The sequence below is a fragment of the Hyla sarda genome, chromosome 2 (assembly GCF_029499605.1).
Source record: "Hyla sarda isolate aHylSar1 chromosome 2, aHylSar1.hap1, whole genome shotgun sequence".
In the NCBI taxonomy this organism is placed as follows: Eukaryota; Metazoa; Chordata; class Amphibia; order Anura; family Hylidae; genus Hyla; species Hyla sarda.
This window is the reverse complement of record NC_079190.1, coordinates 32,478,737-32,504,451: the sequence shown is the minus strand read 5'-3', so window position 1 is coordinate 32,504,451 and position 25,715 is coordinate 32,478,737. Positions and strand designations below refer to the sequence as shown.

General features: G+C 39.9%; 1 protein-coding gene and 1 long non-coding RNA gene across 5 annotated transcripts in view; one reads left to right on the top strand and one right to left on the bottom strand.

The window, feature by feature from the left end:
- PIWIL4 (piwi like RNA-mediated gene silencing 4) overlaps positions 1–25,715 on the bottom strand; it is a 319,725-nt gene that overhangs the window by 266,747 nt on the left and 27,263 nt on the right. Inside the window, exons 1-2 of one of the 4 annotated variants that reach the window (XM_056561500.1) lie at positions 12,750–12,765; positions 3,827–3,918 (exon numbers count right to left, since the gene is read on the bottom strand). The exons of 1 other annotated variant lie outside the window; for it this stretch is intronic. The gene's annotated coding sequence lies outside the window, so the exon portion shown is untranslated. Of the gene's footprint in view, positions 1–3,826; positions 3,919–12,523; positions 12,589–12,749; positions 12,766–25,715 lie in introns of those variants that run through there. 2 more of the 4 variants (XM_056561504.1, XM_056561501.1) reach the window with 2 other exon arrangements.
- LOC130358353 (uncharacterized) lies at positions 12,705–23,984 on the top strand. The gene is made up of 3 exons (XR_008889486.1): positions 12,705–12,784; positions 18,646–18,800; positions 23,820–23,984. It is a non-coding gene; the product is annotated as an uncharacterized LOC130358353 (long non-coding RNA).

The following is a 25,715-nucleotide window of genomic DNA, read 5'->3' as shown; positions in this document are numbered from 1 at the left end:
TATAATGTACAGGAGTGTAATAGTCCTATAATGTACAGGAGAGTAATAGTCCTATAATGTACAGGAGTGTAATAGTCCTATAATGTACAGGAGTGTAATAGTCCTATAATGTACAGGAGTGTAATAGTCCTATAATGTACAGGAGAGTAATAGTCCTATAATGTACAGGAGTGTAATAGTCCTATAATGTACAGGAGAGTAATAGTCCTATAATGTACAGGAGAGTAATAGTCCTATAATGTACAGCAGTGTAATAGTCCTATAATGTACAGGAGAGTAATAGTCCTATAATGTACAGCAGTGTAATAGTCCTATAATGTACAGGAGTGTAATAGTCCTATAATGTACAGGAGAGTAATAGTCCTATAATGTACAGGAGAGTAATAGTCCTATAATGTACAGGAGTATAATAGTCCTATAATGTACAGGAGAGTAATAGTCCTATAATGTACAGCAGTGTAATAGTCCTATAATGTACAGGAGAGTAATAGTCCTATAATGTACAGGAGTGTAATAGTCCTATAATGTACAGGAGAGTAATAGTCCTATAATGTACAGGAGTGTAATAGTCCTATAATGTACAGGAGTGTAATAGTCCTATAATGTACAGGAGTGTAATAGTCCTATAATGTACAGGAGTGTAATAGTCCTATAATGTACAGGAGTGTAATAGTCCTATAATGTACAGGAGTGTAATAGTCCTATAATGTACAGGAGTGTAATAGTCCTATAATGTACAGGAGTGTAATAGTCCTATAATGTACAGGAGAGTAATAGTCCTATAATGTACAGGAGAGTAATAGTCCTATAATGTACAGGAGTGTAATAGTCCTATAATGTACAGCAGTGTAATAGTCCTATAATGTACAGGAGTGTAATAGTCCTATAATGTACAGGAGTGTAATAGTCCTATAATGTACAGGAGTGTAATAGTCCTATAATGTACAGGAGTGTAATAGTCCTATAATGTACAGGAGAGTAATAGTCCTATAATGTACAGTAGTGTAATAGTCCTATAATGTACAGGAGAGTAATAGTCCTATAATGTACAGGAGTGTAATAGTCCTATAATGTACAGCAGTGTAATAGTCCTATAATGTACAGCAGTGTAACAGTCCTTTAATGTACAGGAGAGTAATAGTCCTATAATGTACAGGAGAGTAATAGTCCTATAATGTACAGGAGTATAATAGTCCTATAATGTACAGGAGAGTAATAGTCCTATAATGTACAGCAGTGTAATAGTCCTATAATGTACAGGAGAGTAATAGTCCTATAATGTACAGGAGTGTAATAGTCCTATAATGTACAGGAGTGTAATAGTCCTATAATGTACAGGAGTGTAATAGTCCTATAATGTACAGGAGTGTAATAGTCCTATAATGTACAGGAGTATAATAGTCCTATAATGTACAGGAGAGTAATAGTCCTATAATGTACAGTAGTGTAATAGTCCTATAATGTACAGGAGAGTAATAGTCCTATAATGTACAGGAGTGTAATAGTCCTATAATGTACAGGAGTGTAATAGTCCTATAATGTACAGGAGTGTAATAGTCCTATAATGTACAGGAGTGTAATAGTCCTATAATGTACAGGAGTGTAATAGTCCTATAATGTACAGGAGAATAATAGTCCTATAATGTACAGGAGAGTAATAGTCCTATAATGTACAGGAGAGTAATAGTCCTATAATGTACAGGAGTGTAATAGTCCTATAATGTACAGCAGTGTAATAGTCCTATAATGTACAGGAGTGTAATAGTCCTATAATGTACAGGAGTGTAATAGTCCTATAATGTACAGGAGTGTAATAGTCCTATAATGTACAGTAGTGTAATAGTCCTATAATGTACAGGAGAGTAATAGTCCTATAATGTACAGGAGTGTAATAGTCCTATAATGTACAGCAGTGTAATAGTCCTATAATGTACAGCAGTGTAACAGTCCTTTAATGTACAGGAGAGTAACAGTCCTATAATGTACAGGAGTATAATAGTCCTATAATGTACAGGAGAGTAATAGTCCTATAATGTACAGCAGTGTAATAGTCCTATAATGTACAGGAGAGTAATAGTCCTATAATGTACAGCAGTGTAATAGTCCTATAATGTACAGGAGTGTAATAGTCCTATAATGTACAGGAGAGTAATAGTCCTATAATGTACAGGAGAGTAATAGTCCTATAATGTACAGGAGTATAATAGTCCTATAATGTACAGCAGTGTAATAGTCCTATAATGTACAGGAGAGTAATAGTCCTATAATGTACAGCAGTGTAATAGTCCTATAATGTACAGGAGTGTAATAGTCCTATAATGTACAGGAGAGTAATAGCCCTGTAATGTACAGGAGTGTAATAGTCCTATAATGTACAGGAGAGTAATAGTCCTATAATGTACAGGAGAGTAATAGTCCTATAATGTACAGCAGTGTAATAGTCCTATAATGTACAGGAGAGTAATAGTCCTATAATGTACAGGAGTGTAATAGTCCTATAATGTACAGGAGAGTAATAGTCCCATAATGTACAGGAGTGTAATAGTCCTATAATGTACAGGAGTGTAATAGTCCTATAATGTACAGGAGTGTAATAGTCCTATAATGTACAGGAGTGTAATAGTCCTATAATGTACAGGAGTGTAATAGTCCTATAATGTACAGGAGAATAATAGTCCTATAATGTACAGGAGAGTAATAGTCCTATAATGTACAGGAGTGTAATAGCCCTATAATGTACAGCAGTGTAATAGTCCTATAATGTACAGGAGAGTAATAGTCCTATAATGTACAGGAGTGTAATAGTCCTATAATGTACAGGAGAGTAATAGTCCTATAATGTACAGGAGTGTAATAGTCCTATAATGTACAGGAGTGTAATAGTCCTATAATGTACAGGAGAGTAATAGTCCTATAATGTACAGGAGTGTAATAGTCCTATAATGTACAGGAGAGTAATAGTCCTATAATGTACAGGAGAGTAATAGTCCTATAATGTACAGGAGTGTAATAGTCCTATAATGTACAGGAGAGTAATAGTCCTATAATGTACAGGAGTGTAATAGTCCTATAATGTACAGGAGTGTAATAGTCCTATAATGTACAGGAGTGTAATAGTCCTATAATGTACAGGAGTGTAATAGTCCTATAATGTACAGGAGAGTAATAGTCCTATAATGTACAGGAGTGTAATAGTCCTATAATGTACAGGAGAGTAATAGTCCTATAATGTACAGGAGAGTAATAGTCCTATAATGTACAGCAGTGTAATAGTCCTATAATGTACAGGAGTGTAATAGTCCTATAATGTACAGGAGTGTAATAGTCCTATAATGTACAGGAGTGTAATAGTCCTATAATGTACAGGAGTGTAATAGTCCTATAATGTACAGGAGTGTAATAGTCCTATAATGTACAGGAGTGTAATAGTCCTATAATGTACAGCAGTGTAATAGTCCTATAATGTACAGGAGTGTAATAGTCCTATAATGTACAGGAGTGTAATAGTCCTATAATGTACAGGAGTGTAATAGTCCTATAATGTACAGGAGTGTAATAGTCCTATAATGTACAGGAGTGTAATAGTCCTATAATGTACAGGAGTGTAATAGTCCTATAATGTACAGGAGTGTAATAGTCCTATAATGTACAGGAGTGTAATAGTCCTATAATGTACAGGAGAGTAATAGTCCTATAATGTACAGGAGAGTAATAGTCCTATAATGTACAGGAGTGTAATAGTCCTATAATGTACAGGAGTGTAATAGTCCTATAATGTACAGGAGTGTAATAGTCCTATAATGTACAGGACGGGTCCGCTACTCACCGCCCCTGAGCTTCCTCGCGTCACCGGCCACACCCGAACACCACACCGACAGCGCCTCTAGTGGTGAGAATAACACAGGACTCTAGAGGGTTCTAGAAGGAGGAGGGGAGGAGACACGTGATCATAGGAGTGTATAAAAGACACGTGATCATAGGAGTGTATATAAGACACGTGATCATAGGAGTGTATCTAAGACACGTGATCATAGGAGTGTATTTAAGACTTGTGAAGTACATGGCGATAAACAGTCTCATTATGATCACTGCAGTAAAGCCATGAAATATAGAGAGTTAATGATAGATAGATAGATAATATAGATAGATGTGAGATAGATAGATAGATATGAGAGATAGATATGAGATAGATAGATAATATAGATAGATGTGAGATAGATAGATAGATATGAGATAGATAGATATGAGATAGTTATGAGATAGATAGATAGATATGAGATAGATAGATATGAGAGATAGATATGAGATAGATAGATAGATAGATAGATATGAGATAGATAGATATGAGATAAATATGAGATAGATATGAGAGATAGATATTAGATAGATAGATATAAGATAGATAGATATGAGATATATAGGATAGATATGAGATAAATAGATAGATATGAGATAGATAGATATGAGATAGATAGATATGAGATAGATAGATAAATAGATATGAGATGGATAGATAGATATGACATAGATAGATAGATATGAGATAGATAGATAGATATGAGATAGATAGATAGATATGACATAGATAGATAGATATGAGATAGAAAGATAGATATGAGATAGATAGATAGATATGACATAGATAGATAGATATGAGATAGATAGATAGATAGATATGAGATAGATAGATAGATATGAGATAGATAGATATGAGATAGATATGAGATAGATAGATAGATATGAGATAGATAGATAGATAGATAGATATGAGAGATAGATATGAGATAGATAGATAATATAGATAGATTTGAGATAGATAGATAGATAGATATGAGATAGATAGATATGAGATAGATAGTTATGAGATAGATAGATAGATATGAGATAGATAGATATGAGAGATAGATATGAGATAGATAGATAGATAGATAGATAGATAGGAGATAGATAGATAGATAGATATGAGATAGATAGCTATGAGATAAATATGAGATAGATATGAGAGATAGATAGATATTAGATAGATAGATATAAGATAGATAGATATGAGATATATAGGATAGATATGAGATAAATAGATAGATATGAGATAGATAGATATGAGATAGATAGATATGAGATAGATAGATAAATAGATATGAGATGGATAGATATGAGATAGAAAGATAGATATGAGATAGATAGATAGATATGAGATAGATAGATATGAGATAGATAGATATGAGATAGATAGATATGAGATAGATAGATATGAGATAGATAGATATGAGATAGATATGAGATAGATAGATATGAGATAGATAGATAGATATGAGATAGATACATAGATATGAGATAGATATGAGATAGATAGATAGATAGATAGATATGAGATAGATAGATAGATATGAGGTAGATACATAGATATGAGATAGATATGAGATAGATAGATAGATATGAGATAGATAGATAGATAGATATGAGATAGATAGATATGAGATAGATATGAGATAGATAGATATATAGATATGAGATAGATAGATAGGAACAATTCACAAATGCAAGTTAGGCAGCACAACCTCAGATATGTTGCTGAAATAATCAGGGGTGCAAGCGATGACTGTGGTCCCAGTCGCAGACCGTGTCCATCGATAAGTATTCCAAAGAAGTCGCAGCACACCCAGGTAGCATAACATGGGCCAATAAAAGCTCACTTATTTTGCACCATATGCTACCTGGGTGTGCTGCGACTTCTTTGGAATACTTATAGATAGATAGATATGAGATAGATAGATAGATGAATAGATATATAGATAGATATATAGATAGATAGGAGATAGATAGATAGATATGAGATAGATTAATATGAGATAGATAGATATTAGATAGATAGATGAATAGATAGATATGAGATAGATAGATATGAGATATATAGATATGAGATAGATAGATACATAGATATTAGATAGATATGAGATAAATATGGGATAGATACATAGATATTAGATAGATATGAGATAGATAGATAGATATGAGATAGATAGATCGATAGATAGATATGAGATAGATAGATATGGGATAGATAGATATGAGATAGATATGAGATAGATAGATAGATAGATATGAGATAGATAGATATGAGATAGATATGAGTTAGATATGAAATAGATAGATAGATATGAGATAGATTGATATGAGATAGATAGATATGAGATAGATTGATATGAGATAGATAGATATGAGATAGATTGATATGAGATAGATTTGAGATAGATAGATATATATATGAGATAGATAGATAGATAAATAGATAAAGCCAAAATGAACAGTGGCACACTAAGTGTCAAAAAAGAAAGGTGGTTTATTAAAAAAAAATGTGTTGGGCAATGTTTAAGCTGGCTCACCCAGTCATTTTCAAGCCTTGAAAATGACTGGGTGAGCCAGCTGAAATGTTGCCCAACACGTTTTTTTGAATAAACCACCTTTCTTTTTTGACGCTTGATGTGCCACTGTTCATTTTGGCTTTGTGTTTTGGAGGGGTCCCCAACCTGGACCTGACACAGTAGGCACCCGTGCACCCCTTGTTTCTCCTGGAGTGCTGCTTTCCTGCTCTTTCTAGATAGATAGATAGATAGATAGATAGATATGAGATAGATAGATATGAGATAGATAGATATGAGATAGATATATAGATATGAGATAGATAGATATGAGATAAATAGATAGATATGAGATAGATATGAGATAGATAGATAGATAGATATGAGATAGATAGATAGATATATATGAGATAAATAGATAGATATGAGATAGATAGATAGATAGATAGATATGAGATAGATAGATAGATAGATAGATATGAGATAAATAGATAGATATGAGATAGATAGATATGAGATAGATAGATATGAGATAGATAGATAGATAGATAGATATGAGATAGATAGATAGATGGATATGAGATAGATATGAGATAGATAGATAGATAGATAGATAGATAGATAGATAGATAGATAGACAAAGAATAAGTCAGCCAGCACTTTAGTTGATACCAAGCTATTATATGGACCTGGCCTACAGGTGCACGCTACTAGGCTAGATATACAGCAACAGAAGAATACAGCAGCACACTGCCAGCACAAGGATATAGGTGAAACATGAATATGCAGATAAAACATGGAGAGCTATACAGCTATGGTGTAATAGATGCAAATGTGAAACTATGAAATAGTGAGGCACTTAGCTCGCAAATTTGTCTCCGCCGGCGGTCAAATAGCTTGGACCGTCCCACCGCGATAAGGTGGCCTCATTGGGACGGACCCTACTCTGTTCACACAGAGGCATATTCACAGTGTAGGGTCCGTCCCAATGAGGCCAGCTTATCGCGGTGGGACGGTCCAAGCTATTTGATCGCCGGCGGAGACAAATTTGCGAGCTAAGTGCCTCACTATCTCATAGTTTCACATTTGCATCTATTACACCATAGCTGTATAGTCTCCATGTTTTATCTGCATATTCATGTTTCATCTATATCCTTGTGCTGGCAGTGTTCTGCTGCATTCTTCTGTTGCTAGATAGATAGATAGATAGATAGATAGATAGATATGAGATAGATAGATAGATAGATATGAGATAGATAGATATGAGATAGATAGATATGAGATAGTCAGATATGAGATATATAGATATGAGATAGATATGAGATAGATAGATATATAGATATGAGATAGATAGATATGAGATAGATAGATATGAGATAGATATGAGATAGTCAGATATGAGATATATAGATATGAGATAGATAGATATAGATAGATATGAGATACATAGATAGATATGAGATAGATAGATAGATATGAGATAGATAGATAGATATTAGATAGATATGAGATAGATAGATATAGATAGATATGAGATACATAGATAGATATGAGATAGATAGATAGATAGATATGAGATAGATAGATATGAGATAGATAGATAGATATCCCCGCCATGGACAACACTGGCAAACAATTAGAACAAAGGATGATGGAATCTAGCTCTTGTGCAAATAAAATCCAAAATTTATTCCAATACGACAACACAGGAACACCGGAAATGACGCGTTTCAAGCGCAAAAAGCGTTCTTAGTCATACACCAAATGAAGGAAAGACATAGATGTTTACAGGTGGAGCAATCACACCGGAACACATGTCCTGTAATCCAATGGTATTAACCCCTTCCAGGCTTCATTATCAGACTTCATAAAATTCACAAAATGTAATGAACTTTATTAATACTTATAAGATAAAATATATGAAAATAAATATAGATAGGTACAAAAAAAGAATACGAACCCATTAAAAAGGTAGAGGCTGTCACAAGAGTCCGATAAAACAGAGCTCTATCTCAGACAGCATGTCATCCATTATAGGCCATGTATAAGTTGTCATTATACATTGTACAGTCAAACATCACCAGTGCATTTATTTACTGTGTTTGTTACCGTTATATGTGCACCACGTATACATCCCTTAGTATATACCATGTAAGTTGCTGTCAGTATACGGTTATATGTCACTGTGGTTATGTCACTTATGGTAGATACATCACATGTCTCTACTATACTGTTTTATGTCAGCATTCATAAAACTTGTATACTTTATTATTACATACACGTACGGGTTATGTCACCATAGAATATACTGTGCGCCCACCTGCTACGTCAGTGGATGTTTCATAGCTTTATTGCCACATTTGTCTTGTTTTTAGCTCTGTCACGTTAGGCTTTCATTAATGTAAGCAGATAAGGTATTTCCAGCTGTCACAGCATTCCTCTCATGGTTCTCAGGTGGAGTATGTTCGGCTGTTATCATGGCATTGCGTCTACATTTGTTCATGTTGGAGGTCAGGTGTGATAGGATGTCATTATAGTCCTTGCTGACATTACCACACAGTATTCCACATTTTCGTATCACAATATGTCACACGTATGTTTCCTTACAGCGTTCTGTGTTATGTTACCATAGACTCCTATGTTTCCCTGCATTTATCACACATACAGCTCATACAAGATAATACGCATTCATTCATCCAGGTACTGACATCACTTAGTTTCCTGTGTCACGACTACATTCTACACAACTGCACCATGATTGCGTTTCCACTCAGTTACAATAGCAATACAATAACAATAATAATACATATACAATAACAAACAAAACCGCGTACTGCAATACGTTCCCACACAGTATACCACACTTACCTTCTACATAGTGTTCCATGCTTATATCCCACACAGTATACCACACTTACCTTCCCCATAGTGCTCCATGCTTATGTCCCACACAGTATACCACACTTACCTTCCCCATAGTGCTCCATGCTTATGTCCCACACAGTATACCACACTTACCTTCCCCATAGTGCTCCATGCTTATGTTCCACACAGTATATCACACTTACCTTCCACATAGTGCTCCATGCTTATATATCCCACACAGTATACCACACTTACCTTCCACATAGTGCTCAATGCTTATGTCCCACACAGTATACCACACTTACCTTCCCCATAGTGCTCCATGCTTATATCCCACACATTATACCATGCTTACCTTCCCCATAGTGCTCCATGCTTATGTCCCACACAGTATACCACACTTACCTTCCACATAGTGCTCCATGCTTATGTCCCACACAGTATACCATGCTTACCTTCCCCATAGTGTTCCATGCTTATGTCCCACACAGTATACCACACTTACCTTCTACATAGTGTTCCATGCTTATGTCCCACACAGTATACCACACTTACCTTCCCCATAGTGCTCCATGCTTATGTCCCACACAGTATACCACACTTACCTTCCACATAGTGCTCAATGCTTATGTCCCACACAGTATACCACACTTACCTTCCCCATAGTGCTCCATGCTTATATCCCACACATTATACCACGCTTACCTTCCCCATAGTGCTCCATGCTTATGTCCCACACAGTATACCACACTTACCTCCCACATAGTGCTCCATGCTTATGTCCCACACAGTATACCATGCTTACCTTCCCCATAGTGCTCCATGCTTATGTCCCACACAGTATACCACACTTACCTTCCACATAGTGCTCCATGCTTATGTCCCACACAGTATACCACACTTACCTTCCCCATAGTGCTCCATGCTTATGTCCCACACAGTATACCACACTTACCTTCCCCATAGTGCTCCATGCTTATATCCCACACAGTATACCACGCTTACCTTCCACATAGTGCTCCATGCTTATGTCCCACACAGTATACCACACTTACCTTCCCCATAGTGCTCCATGCTTATGTCCCACACAGTATACCACACTTACCTTCCCCATAGTGTTCCATGCTTATGTCCCACACAGTATACCATGCTTACCTTCCCCATAGTGCTCCATGCTTATATCCCACACAGTATACCACGCTTACCTTCCACATAGTGCTCCATGCTTATATTCCACACAGTATACCATGCTTACCTTCCCTATAGTGCTCCATGCTTATGTCCCACACAGTATACCATGCTTACTTTCCCCATAGTGCTCCATGCTTATATCCCACACAGTATACCACACTTACCTTCCCCATAGTGCTCCATGCTTATGTCCCACACAGTATACCACGCTTACCTTTCCCATAGTGCTCCATGCTTATATCCCACACAGTATACCACACTTACCTTCCCCATAGTGCTCCATGCTTATGTCCCACACAGTATACCACGCTTACCTTCCCTATAGTGCTCCATGCTTATGTCCCACACAGTATACCATGCTTACTTTCCCCATAGTGCTCCATGCTTATATCCCACACAGTATACCACACTTACCTTCCCCATAGTGCTCCATGCTTATGTCCCACACAGTATACCACGCTTACCTTCCCCATAGTGCTCAATGCTTATATCCCACACAGTATACCATGCTTACCTTCCCCATAGTGCTCCATGCTTATATCCCACACAGTATACCACACTTACCTTCCCCATAGTGTTCCATGCTTATGTCCCACACAGTATACCATGCTTACCTTCCCCATAGTGCTCCATGCTTATATCCCACACAGTATTACACGCTTACCTTCCACATAGTGCTCCATGCTTATATCCCACACAGTATACCACACTTACCTTCCCCATAGTGCTCCATGCTTATATCCCACACAGTATACCACACTTACCTTCCACATAGTGCTCAATGCTTATGTCCCACACAGTATACCACACTTACTTTCCACATAGTGTTCCATGCTTATGTCCCACACAGTATACCACGCTTATGTTCCACACAGTATACCACGCTTACCTTCCACATAGTGTTCCATGCTTATGTCCCACTTAGTATACCACACTTACCTTCCCCATAGTGCTCCATGCTTATGTCCCACACAGTATACCACACTTACCTTCCCCATAGTGCTCCATGCTTATGTCCCACACAGTATACCACGCTTATGTTCCACACAGTATACCACGCTTACCTTCCACATAGTGTTCCATGCTTATGTCCCACACAGTATACCATGCTTACTTTCCCCATAGTGCTCCATGCTTATGTCCCACACAGTATACCACACTTACCTTCCCCATAGTGCTCCATGCTTATGTCCCACACAGTATACCACGCTTACCTACCCCATAGTGCTCCATGCTTATGTCCCACACAGTATACCACACTTACCTTCCCCATAGTGTTCCATGCTTATGTCCCACACAGTATACCACGCTTACCTTCCACATAGTGCTCCATGCTTATATCCCACACAGTATACCATGCTTACCTTCCACATAGTGCTCCATGCTTATGTCCCACACAGTATACTACACTTACCTTCCCCATAGTGTTCCATGCTTATGTCCCACACAGTATACCACGCTTATGTTCCACACAGTATACCACGCTTACCTTCCACATAGTGTTCCATGCTTATGTCCCACACAGTATACCACGCTTACCTTCCCCATAGTGCTCCATGCTTATGTCCCACACAGTATACCACACTTACCTTCCCCATAGTGTTCCATGCTTATGTCCCACACTGTATACCATGTTATGTTCCACACAGTATACCACGCTTACCTTCCACATAGTGCTCCATGCTTATGTCCCACACAGTATACCATGCTTACCTTCCCCATAGTGCTCCATGCTTATGTCCCACACAGTATACCACACTTACCTTCCCCATAGTGCTCCATGCTTATGTCCCACACAGTATACCACGCTTTTGTTCCACACAGTGTATAACTCAGGATGCTACTCAGTGTACGTGCATATGTTTCTCTAGCGGTGTAACATGCGTACGTCTTCATTCAGTGTGATTTGTATATGTTCCTTACAGTTTGTCTTCATGGCTTATGGTCACATTTTTTTTCATGTTCGGCGCTGTCATGTTACTCTTATGTTTCTCATTGAACATGAGTCATTTTACCCCATAACATTCACACTACCCAAATGTTCCTATAGTAGGAACATTAAACATAAAATTACATATACTTTTCTGGAGCTGTCACAGTGCACATACAGGACTATGGGGGAGATTTATCAAAACCTGTCCAGACGAAAAGTTTCCCAGTTGCCCATAGCAACCAATCATATCACTTCTTTCATTTTTAACAAGGTCCCTGCAAAATGAAAGAAGCAATCTGATTGGTTGCTATGGGCAACTGGGCAACTTTTCCTTTGTACAGGTTTTGATAAATCTCCCCCTATGACATTTATGATACATTAGTTCCGATGGCATGTGTTACCTGAGCTGATACCGTGCTTCACGTTCTTATATCCGGTATACAGTACCAGGCGTTGATACCATAGCTGATACTGTGCTCGTTTTGGTGTAGTTGAAATACTGGCTAAATACTAATGTAGCCGATACTGTGTTTACGTTCCCATAGCTGTTATATGGTGCATTAGTGTTCCTATAGTGGTCATATGGTGCTTATGTTACTATAGCTGATAATGTGCGTTACACAACTAGTAATTATATCCTATGCGTTAGTGTTAATTAACTGATATACGGCATATTAACCCAATAACGACCATGGACGTCTATGCTCGTCCAATGGCCGTTATCGGGGTTTGACGCAAGCTCCCGACTCAAGCCCACATCATACCGGCATTAATAGCCAACATGCGGCAATTACTGCAGGTGGCTATTAACCCTTGATCGCCGCTGTCAAAGTTGACAGCGGCATCTAAAGGTGCCGGTATCCCGTCCCTGGTGGTCCAGAGGGGTGGATCGCACCCCCATCCCCCCCCACCCCGGGCGGCGTGATCGCTCCTCTGCTGACTACGGTGCTCAGAATGATAAAGCCTTGCAGGGCCAGGTTTTATCAATCGAGTGCAGAGCACACAGATCAATGGGATTGTATGTAATCCCATTAATCTGATTGAGAAATCAAATGATTCCTCCTAAAAGTCCCCTAAGGGGACTAAAAGTGTAAAAAAAAAAAAAACAAGATTAAAAAAAGCTTAAAAACACACACATTAACCCCTTCCTTATTAAAAGTTTAAATCACCCCCCCCCCTTTTCCCAAATTCCATATAAAAAATATATAAGCATAATAAAAATAAACATATATTGTATCACTGCGTGCGTAAATGTCTGAACTATAAAAATATATTGTAAATTTAACCACACGGTTAATAGCGTACGCGCAAAAAAATTCCAAAGTCCAAAATAGTGTTTTTTTGGTCACTTTTCATACCATAAAAAAAGCAATAAAAAGCAATAAAAAAGTCCGATCAAAACAAAAATGGTACTGATTAAAACTTTAGATCACGATCCCAAAAATTAGCCCTCATTCCACCGTTTACGCAGAAAAGTAAAAAAGTTATAGGGGTCAGAAGAGGATAATTTTAAATGTATTAATTTTCCTGCATGTAGTTATGATTTTTTCCAAAAGTATGACAAAATCAAACGTATATAAGTAGGGTATAATTTTTATTGTATGGACCTACAGAATAAAGATAAGGTGTCATTTTTACCGAAAAATGTACGGTGTAGAAACAGAAGCACCCAAAATTTACAAAATTGTGTTTTTTCTTCAATTTTGTCGCACAATGATTTTTTTCCGTTTCGCCGTAGATTTTTGTGTAAAATGACTGATGTCATTACAAAGTAGTGTCATGCTGAACATTAATGTTATTTGGGACTTACGTTACTATAAGCTCATATACTGTGCCTTGATGTTACTAGAGATGTTATAGTGGTGCAATGTGAGGTTATTTGGGGGAAAATGAGAAGCAATGAGATTAAATATTATTACTGAAGAGCAGTAGATGGGCGCCATTGAGTATGGAGGGCATGATGTGGCAGCTAACATGTCCCCCTGAAGAAGCCCGTTCCAAAACCTCTTCCTTGGGAACCAAGAAAACTTGTCCATCTCTGGGGCCAACAGAAACCAAACTGAAAAATCTTTTCTAAAGAAGCTATGAGCGGCCTCGGCCTATATTATACAAACAGCAGGTGAGTATAAGAGGGAGCTCCGGGGAGGTATTGATGTAATGTCTTCTAATGCCCGTGTATGGTTTATGCATTCATTTATGATGCATGCACCTTTGTGGAGCCGTTGTCATAAAATCTGTCTCCTTGACTCTTTATCAGCCGGGTTTTATAATCAGCTCACGCTCCCTCCAGTAAATCAAAGAAGTTCATCTCCGCATATCAAAGGCACGCTGCGTGCTTCAGCCCTCCGTCTATTTCAGTCCATAACAAACATAGCAAAAAAGCTGGACAATCCATCAGATGCACAAAATAAACAGGCGCTAAATGTACATATTTTACCAGCTGGAAAAGAAAACCTGCCTGCAAGTAATGCAAATGAACAGCGGCAGGCGATCGGAAATTTCAAGGGAAGAGCCCGTAGCGGTGAACATAAGAGCCAATATAATCAGCAAGAACAGGGCTGCCGTACCAGGCAGCCGCCGCACCACCGCCTCATCTCTATGCACATAAAAAATCACAAGATGGTCCAAGTGCAAATCATGTTTTGTTGGGGAACTGGTACATATCACTGCTTCATATAGTTTATGGACCAGATGTTCTACAATAAAAAACAACGGGTTCTGCTTTTAAAGTTCTTCTGGGTGCTTAAAGGGCAACTCCTCATAAAAACACTCCAAACACCCCGATGTCCTCTCTCTTAATTGCTTATTTAATTATCCAATCTTAAAGGGGTACTCTGGTGGAAAACTTTTTTTTGTGTAAATGAACTGGTGCCAGAAGGTTAAATAGATTTGTAAATTACTTCTATTAAAAAAAATCTTAATCCTTTCAGTACTTATTAGCAGCTGTTTGCTACAGAGGAAAATCTTTATTTTTTGAATTTCTTTTTCGTCTTGTCCACAGTGCTCTCTGCTGACACCTGATGCCCATATCAGGAACTGTCCAGAGCAGGAGAAAATCCCCATTAGCAAACCTATGCTGCTCTGGACAGTTCCTGACACGGACAGAGGTGTCAGCAGAGAGCACTGTGGACAACACAAAAAAGAATTTCCTCTGTAGCATACAGCTGCTAAAAAGTACTAAAAGGATTAAGATTTTTTAATAGAAGCTATTTACAAATCTTAGTAAATAAAGAGCAAAGGTGCCCTGGACTCACTGCTTCAGTCCAGGTAATCCTGTTCCCATCTCGGGTCACGACTCGAACACGGAGGACATGTATAGTGGAGCGCTCAGAGGCGACTGCCGGCGGTTTCACGCATAGGAATGCGCTTCATCCGGCCTCCCGGGAGGCCGGATGAAGCGCATTCCTATGCGTGAAACCGCCGGCAGTCGCCTCTGAGAGCTCCACTATCCATATCCTCCGTGTTCGAGTCGTGACCCGAGATGGGAGCAGGATTACCTGGACTGAAGCGGTGAGTGCAGGGCACCTTTGCTCTTTATTTACTACTATTTGGTGACTACGGTCTTTATTGTCCTAGCACCTCCGCTGCCGGGGTGGATTTCCAGACTAGCGGGACGCCGTCTCCATCTCGTGGTCTTAGGAGGTCTAAGGTATCGGTGCCACTGTTGTTTCTTTTTTACTATTACTATTTACAAATCTGTTTAACTTTAACTGGGAGCTCACTTCTGCATTCTGTGTTGTGATGTTCCTCTGTTGCCCCTCCTGGAAATGCATGATGACAGAACATTAACGTTTTGTTAACAATGGAGTAATTCCTTGTTGACAAAGGTAATGGTAACTCCCAATTGTAATATATTTATATATGTGCTTCTGCAGTATTATTTGCTTCTGCAGTATTATTTACATTGGTAGCAGAAAAGACGTTCCCGCTCTGATCTGCAAGGACAGGATTCAGCAAACCAAGTAGACAAACTAGACCTCTGAACCTTTGTAGCGCCTGCAGACTGACACCATGGTGCTAGTAAACAATGGGCCCCTGGCCTTCGAGTTACACCAAGGGGTACTGCTAAACTCTGGAAGCACCTGGAGCAACTAATGGAGCTTCAACCATCTTCCTAAAAAGAAGTCTTGTGTTAAAAAACGTATCCCCTATCCGCAGGATAGGACATGAGTTCTGGATCGGGGGGGGGGGGGTCCGACCACTGTACAGAGCCTTGGTCCTCACCAGGAGCGGCGTGTTGTTACCCCTGCAGGAACCACCACACCCCCTCCATGTAGCTAGAAGATAGTCGAACGGCTCTCCCATAGAGCTATATGGAGGAAGCGTGGCGGCCTCTTCAGGCAGGGGTTGTGATGCGCAGCTCTGGCGGAGAGCCTCCTGTGGAATAGAGGATATGATTTTACCACAAGACTTCTCCTTTAAGATGCATGTTAAAGGGATATTTCAGGATTTTTGTTTCTTTGAATGTAAGACAGGGGCAGCAAAGTTAGTCTAGTTACTAATATACTTCACTGGTATCGAATTTCTTTCTTTTCCCCAGAAGTTCATTTTCTGCAACCTACAAAATGAGTGTTGTCTTGGACCTTTCCCATCTTGCTGTGCTGCCTGAGACAATACATCACAGGTCAGGTGCCAAAAGGGGGCTTGGCTGCTTTATCTGTTGTAAAGCCAATGCACCGGCGCACATGTGCATGTATTCATCTTCACATAGATCCACAGCTTTGTGTGTCAGGTGATGGGCAAGCCATGTGATCAAAAGGAGCGTGGCTGTCCTGCAATGGGCGGAGTGATCCATGTGTGGGAGGGAATTAAGTCACCTTCCACCTTGAAATAAAGGATCCTGGGGATTGTAGTTTAAAGAGGCCACAAAAACAGGAAGTAGCCAGTTTCCAAAAACAATCTGGGATCGTGATGGGAGACACAGGACACAGCCATTTATCACCGACACAAGCACAGATCCTTGATAAGCATGTCCATTACTGTATGACACTTTAAAGCAACAACATCAGTCAGGGGCACCAGATCTGGTGGCCATGTGCAACTTGGTTTTAACTTCTGTTGTGTTACAAGGGGTGGGAAGGTCTTTGAGGGATATATGGTGCCATAAGCAAGGTGACCTCACTTAGATTTCCGTTTCCTCTTTGTATGCCTGTGCTGTCTATTATTGACATACGGATCAAATACAGAATAAAGACAAAATCCATTATACTGATTTCACCTTATCTTAGTTGCAGCAGCCTTGTCTAATCCATTGTTAATTGACAGGCAGTCTGTAGTGTTTAGGCACGCGTACATTATACCATATACATGTGTTCTGTATATAGCTCTAAAAACAGGACTCATTTCTGCTATGTCAGTAAGGCTTTGGGGGATGAAGACATATCAGGATAGAGAACTCATTGTCATAAAATGGATAATTACAATAAGTGACTATAATGCCGCTTGCGCCTTCCAGCGCCATATTGCTGCGCCCCGAGGCAGGACGGTGATGTGCGCTGGGGAAATGACAATCCATGTCTACTTATCAAATCTCAATAATTGCATTTCATTGCTAGAACAGACAAGGTGTTATACTGTCAGTAAAGCTTATCTACCATATGCTATTGTATCGCTGCTGGGAAAGGGACTCACTGACCATTGATGTGACAAGAACTTGTCGGGGACTTAAAGGGGTACTCCGGTGAAAACCTTTTTTCTTTTAAATCAACTGGTGGCAGAAAGTTAAACATATTTGTAAATTACTTCTATTAAAAAATCTTGATCCTTCCAGTACTTATTAGCTGCTGAATGCTACAGAGGAAATTCCTTTCTTTTTGGAACACTGATGACATCACGAGCACAGTGCTCTCTGCTGACATCTCTGTCCATTTTAGCAACCATGCATAGCAGATGTATGCTAAGGGCAGCATGGTGGCTCAGTGGTTACTTGGGTTCAAATCCCACTAAGGACAACAATAAATAAAGACATTATTATTATTATAATAACGTCAGCAGAGAAAACTGTGCTCGTGATGTCATCAGAGAGCATTCCAAAAAGAAAAGAATTTCCTCTGTAGTATGCAGCAGCTAATAAGTACAGGAAGGAGTAAGATTTTTTAATAGAAGTAATTTACAAATATGTTTAACTTTCTGCCACCAGTTGATTTAAAAGAAAAAAGGTTTTCACCGGAGTACCCCTCTAAAGTGTACCTGTCATTTCAGGATAAACTGCCCTGTGTGTGTACATGAGGAGCAGCACTATTTCTGGTCATTATATAACTTGTATACTTTTCACCAGATTTCTTCTATAATTTGCAGTTCTCCCAGAGCTGGTGGATGGAGCTCCATGGCACATGACTGGCAAAACTACGGGTTATGCTGCTAATTTCTGCTGCTACAATGCTGTTATAAAGTCTTGTGAGTCAAACCGAAGAAATAAGGAAATAAATCCAGAAGACTTTTACAAAGAAACCGTGAGTCCTGTTTCAAATTTATACTCACTATACAGAATTGTTTAGTTGGCGTGCGGTCAGCATATGTTTGCCCTACACACGTGTATTACTCAGATTGTCTAGTGGAGTCTTATGGAGCTCTGATTGTACGGGCTATCCATGGTCAAACTTTATATCTAGGAACTCAATTGTGCTGTCATTATATGGGCTAGAGCAGTGGTCTTCAACCTGCGGACCTCCAGATGTTGCAAAACTACAACTCCCAGCATGCCCGGACAGCCATCGGCTGTCCGGGCATGCTGGGAGTTGTAGTTTTGCAACATCTGGAGGTCCGCAGGTTGAAGACCACTGGGCTAGAGGAAGCTAACAGAGGCAGCCATTTCAAGATGGATCCAGCACACTGGATAAAGTACTAAGGAAGAAATCCCACCTGGTGAGACAAGGTTTATGGACATCCCTACATAACCCTATTACATTATTTACTTATGCTAATGACTGCCTTTACAGATTTCTTGTTTTACGTCCTGTCTGCCATGATGTCAAATAAATGTATGTTTTTCATACAAACAAGAGCTCACTCACTCCATGGTCAGACCGGGTTATAATTTAGCGTTCCGGTTATATTTAACAGAGAGAGAGAGAGGGAGAGATGGAGCTGGGAGAGATCTGATAGGTTATGACGTCATCCTGTAGGATAGGAGATAAGTGTTTGATTGCAGGGGTCCAACCACTGGGACCCCCGTGACCTTCCATACTGGGACCCGGCACTGAGGTCAACAGACACGCCTCCTCTATTCAGCTCTATGGGAGAGGCGGGGATGCCGGAACGCTGCATCACCGCCTCTCCCATTGAGATACATGGAGGGGCGTGTCGGCCGTGGCTCCTGCACAGGGAGAGCCGTGGTAGAGCCCCTGTAGAGCAGGGGCCCCGTACAGGACATTGTGGGGGTCCAGCGGTCGGACCCCTCACGATCAGACACTTATTCCCTAACCAGATAGGGGATAAGTTGTATATAGCTGCAGATCTCTTTTAAACAAATGTAGGACTAATGATAGCAAGTGTACAAAATATGGGCACAAACAAAAAAAACAAAAAAACTGGAGTTTATTAAAGGGTACCTCTCATCAAAAAAAACTTTTGATATATTATAGATTAATGTATGCAGAATAACTTTACAATTGCATGTTATTAAAAAATATGCTTCTTTGTATGTAATTTTCCACTTTGAAGAAATGACCACTAGGGGTCTCCCTACCAGTCCTGGCAGCAAGCATTTCAGACTCATGCTGGAGTCCTAAACACTACGAGCTGCCAGTCTGCTTTGTTCACAAAGGAGAACACTCAGAGCTGCCAGCCTGCTTTGTTCACAGCCTGTTTGGCTGTGAACAAAGCAGGCTGGCAGCTCTGAGTGTTTAGGACTCCAGCATGAGTCAGAAATGCTTGCTGACAGGACTGATCGGGAAAAATACAATAGAAAGAAGCATATTTTTCATTAACATGCTATTGGAAAGTTATTCAACATTCATTAATCTAAAATATATCAAAAGTTTATTTTAATGAGAGGTACCCTTTAACCCAGAATTCCTAATAGAGTGCATGAAAATGGGTATTGTTCACCAGAGAACCCCTTTGCGTTGGTTTGGCAGTATCAGTTTCTGTAGAAGTCTGTGTTGCGGCCGTGATACAGCCATGTTATGTTACCTTATCCTCACAATGGAGACCTAGTCCTGACAATGCATTTGACTTCAAAGGTAAAATAAGGGACATGCAGGATAGTAAGTTCCGTTCTGGCTTGTCAAGGCTTCACAGGTGACTGTCACAAGAACCTCTGAGAAGGAGCAAGCGATAAGTCAGGTAAACAATGCCATAAAGCGAGTACATTAGATGACCCTAGTGCAACATTAAGAATGGGTAACTTGCTCCTACAAGGAACAGACAGGCACTATGTGGAGAAGAATAGACTGCACCGCAACATAACAAATGACTCCAGTACAGAATAAGTCAGAGCTCGCTGGTCACAGAGCTGTCCGGGGTGTAGGTTACAGTCTGCAAAATGGCTCCATTTGTCTCCATGCCCTGCTGTCCCCCTGAGGGAATGTGGACTTTGTAGAGTTGTCACTGGGTTAAATAAATATCTTGTATTCTTATATTGTTACCGATCCAGAGAAGTCCTGCTTGTGATGTGATGACAGGGGAAACGGTAAATTAGGTTGGGAGACGAGAAGAGTAAGTCATGTAGTGCGGATGTATATACATGTATATGAACTACTTCTGTTCAAAAAAACAAAAAGAGGTAATTAACCCATCAATCAGCAAGCCAATTCTTAAAGGGGTACTCCGCCCCTGGACATCCTATCCCATATCCAAAGGATAGGAGATAAGATGTCTGATCTCGGGGGGTCCTGCCGCTGGGGACCCCTGCGATCTCCCTGCTGCACCCAGCGTTTGTTTAGAGCATTGGGTGCAGCGACGTAGGCTCATGACATCATGGTCGATTGTGATGTCATAGCCACGCCCCCTCAATGCAAGTCTATGGGAGTGGGTGTGAAAGTGTCATGCCCCCTCCCATAGACTTGCTTTGAGGGGGCGTGGCTGTGACATCACGAGCCTCCACCCTGCATCGCCAGTCATCCGGCACAGAGCAAAGTTCGATCCGTGCACCGGATGTCTGGAGTGCCGCAGCCAAGATCGCGGAGTCCCCAGCGGCGGGACCCCCATGATTAGACATCTTATCCCTTATCCTTTGGATAGGGGATCAGATGTCTATGGGCGGAGTACCCCTTTAAGCATCGGGACCCCAGACTAGAAATTTCCTATCTTGTCTCTGGATTCTGGCTACAGCCTTTATTTCTTCTTTGTTGTACACCAGTTGTCCTAAATTTATAACACATGTACAGCATGCGTTGCTGCAGTTATGGGGATACCAAAGACAGGTTTGCTCATATTATTGATTCCTAGGGCTTTCAAATTAACAAAAAGGGTTGTCAAGGAAAATGTTTTTCTAAAAACAAAATACATATCCAGGCGGCCTTCTTAAACAAAATAAAAAACCTATACTCACCTCTCACTTGGTCCCCATAGCCTCCGATATTGCTGATTCTGGTATCTGTCACGCTACACTTCCTGGTGCTGGGGCCCAATATGTTGGGGTGCCGTGTGATGTATTGGGCCCCAGCACCCAGTAGAGAAGAACAGCAAAGACCAGGTGGGAACAAGACATTGCCGCTGAGCCAATCCGCTCAGCTAATCACTGGCCGCAGGTGATATTGCGACATGGTCCTGTTCACTTGAGTGGGACGATTTCTACAAAACCATGCACCACTGCTTCAAATCAGATGGCCTTTGCACGGCCTACAGCCAATGAAAACAGTGAAGACGTTGCAACACTCGAACAATCACTGCAACCCCTTCAACTATATGGCAATATTAATTTAATATTGATGACTTATCCTGACAAAAGACAATACATCTTAAGCCTGATTAACTTCATTAAAGGTTATCCAGCATTTTACAAACATGTATATCTTATTGGGTCAGGTAAAACATATAAATAAGCTATACTTAACTAGCCCTGGTCCCCTGCTGGTTTTCGCAGCTCCTTGGTTTCATCCAGTCCTCCGCTCTTCTATCATCTTTCTGCTTGGTGCAGGACCTGTCGACTCATCCAATCCCTTACTGCAGTGGTGTCTGGTCTTGGACAGTGATTGCAGGTCCTGCAACGAGTGCTTGTCTAGGAAGCAGGAGGAAGACAGAAGATTGAGGGAGCTGCAGGAGACCAGCGGGGGACTAGGTGAGTATAGTGATTTTTTTTTATTTTTTTTTCCCAGGCCCATCATGATATGATTTTTTGCAAACCGCCAGTTAACCCCTTCAACATGTGATCTTTTTTGCATTGAGCTTCCTTTTTCTATACTGCCCCCCTGCACAGCACAGCTCCATCCCATTCCCTCTGCCCCCTGGATTACTGAGGATTCATCATTCATCTTTCATTGACTGTAGGAGGATTTATATCACTAGTGCGGAGTAACTCCATCTACTTATTAATCTTGTATTATCAGTGACAACATTCTTCTGGAAATAATGCATTCTTAATCTGATGGGATTTATAATATCTCCAAACTAGTACAGCATTAAAAAAAGATTAATCCATTTCAAAAGACAAATGACTGCCGTGGAGGCAAACTCTGTGACCGAACTGCATTTGCAAGATATTTTATGTTTGACGAGTTATTTTTTTTTATATGGTACTAGATGGCTATGAGCAGGATCTGGGATGGGGGTGGGGGGTATTGTATTTTAATCTCTTACCTGATTCCATTGTGTTTCCAATATTACAACCCCCCCCCCCCCTCAGGGGTTACCATCCAAATAGCAAATCTAATATATTTGAAAAGGTATATATCTGAAAACACCTAGAAGTCATGTAAAAGAAAATATATTTATACAATAGCTCCGTATGGTGGCACACAGCAGTTAAAGGGGTACTCTACTGGAAAAAATGTTTTTTTTTAAATCAACTGGTGCCAGAAAGTTAAACAGATTTGTAAATTACTTCGATTTAAAAATCTTAATCCTTCCAGTACTTATCAGCTGCTATATGCTCCACAGGAAGTCCCTTTAAGGGTGCTAGGGTTTTTAGATACAACATATTGGATCTATTTCCCCTGGGTAAAAAAAATGAGGGAGATTTACCATCATTTTATCAAAATATGTCTGATTGTGAAGGTTCTCATTAGGGACTCATGAACAGGGCCCGGCTCTACATGCTAGGCACTCCGGCCCAACCTTCAGAGACATGCTAGTCTCACCAGTGACAGCCTCACCAGTCACTGCCGAGACGAATACATCTCGGAAGGTGGGGTTGGAGAACTCGGTGGGAAGAACCAGGCCCATTCTAGAGTAAAGTTGGTTGGACCTTTCATTTTCAGTGGGATCGGTCGACCATCTTATGTGTAGGTGGGCCTCCTCTGATGGCAAATGTCGAGGGAGAAAAGGATTGGGCATGCTGGATTTTAACAGCTCAATTCCTTTGTTTTTAGGGAGATAAGATACCTCTTCAGAATACAGAATACATGGGCAGGAACCAGGATAGACAGCCTTGGCTGTTCACCAGTTGAAAGTGGAATTGGATACCGGTGGGAAAACTGGGAGATGTGGTACCACAGTGTTGTCACAGACCATGGACACAAGGGGTCCTCACAGGGGTAAATATGTTTTATGAATACATTCCCTTAAAGGGAATCTGTCAGCTGCAACGTTCCAAACTGCTGACACTGTTATATAGCTGTTAGGACAAGGAGACACATGGTATCTTTTATATATCTGTATGTGCTTCCATTACACAGAAAAAATGCTTTTATTCTCTGGTACTAACAGTCAAAGTGAGGTCTCCCCAAGACTCTGAATGCCTCCTCACTTCCCCCTCCCATCAATGACCATGTTTGATTGACAGTCAGCTGGAAGCCAAGCCCTGTTTCCAAATCTCGTTTCTGTGCTGCACATACAAATTGTGGGCAGGTGTGAGGTTTGGAAACAGGGCGTAAGAGTGAAATATCACAAATACACATCAGGATGACTGATAAATGCCGACAACCAATTTATACATCCAACAGGGACACACAGTGGGACACTGCCTTTGTTCTTCTTGTTAGGCTAAGTTCACATCTGCATCAATATCCATCAGGATCCACCGGTATCTGTTTAGCTCAATTTTTCAACTTTGAATGGAATCTGCTATGGAGGCCTTGAACTGAGCCTACGATTTAGATGTGAACGAGGACCTATCTACATTCTGCTATTATTGCTGTTAATAACTTTCACCTGGATTGTGTTACCTGCAGCTCCTTACATGGCAACTATTCTATACTAATTGCCTTTGATTGAATGATTGGGGGAGATTTATCAAAATCTGTCCAGGAAAAGTTGCTGAGTTGCCCATAGTAACCAATCAGATCGCTTCTTTCATTTTTCAGAGGCTTTTTAAAAAAAATGAAAGCAGCGATCTGATTGGTTGCTATGGGCAACTCAGCAACTTTTCCTCTGCACAGGTTTTGATAAATCTCCCCATTGTGTTAGACCTCTGTCCCCTTTCTATGTAGCAATCTCTATACACAGATGCTGTACTAATTCTCTGTGATAAATAACCTGTAATAAACCTGATTCAGATCCAATAGCTCCATTCTGTAGAGATCCTTTGGGAAGTGGCACCGTCTGGCAAGACCACTTACACCAGGCCGGCATTGACTAAAGGTGGCATAGCTGCCTGCTGTTTACCAGTCAGCATGTGGCTGTCGACTCTGCCAAGAAAGATATCCGACTGTGATAGATAGTGAGATCCCCGCGTCTCCTCTCCTTACTGACAGATAACCTTCTTCCCCGAGCAGCAAAATGCAATGGTGGAAAAATCTGTCTGTTTTATATAAAGTATTCTACAGAAATAATCCAATTATAACCATGGCTGTTTTGAATGTCTGAGTGCAAATCCCTCAAGGCAAAGTGTTCTAAGAATATTGATTAATTAGGAATTAAATCAGTGTATGAGGCCCAATTAGTACAGAGGGGATACTTATTCTTCATGATTTATACAGACAAATAAAGAAGAGAAATCACACCATGCAAAAATGGACAATATATAATGTCAAGACCATGCAATGAATAATATCTATCTATCTCTCATATCTATCTCATACCTATCTATCTATCTCATATCTATCTATCTACCTCATATCTATCTCATCTCTATCTATCTATCTATCTCATATCTATCATCTCATATCTATCACCTCATATCTATCTATCTCATATCTATCTATCTATCTATATACCTCATATCTATCTATCTATCTATCTCATATCTATCTATCTATAGGAAAAAATAGCACCACACAAAAAGGATATAGTGCAAAAAAATGTGGTGTTTATTCCATCATCTCACA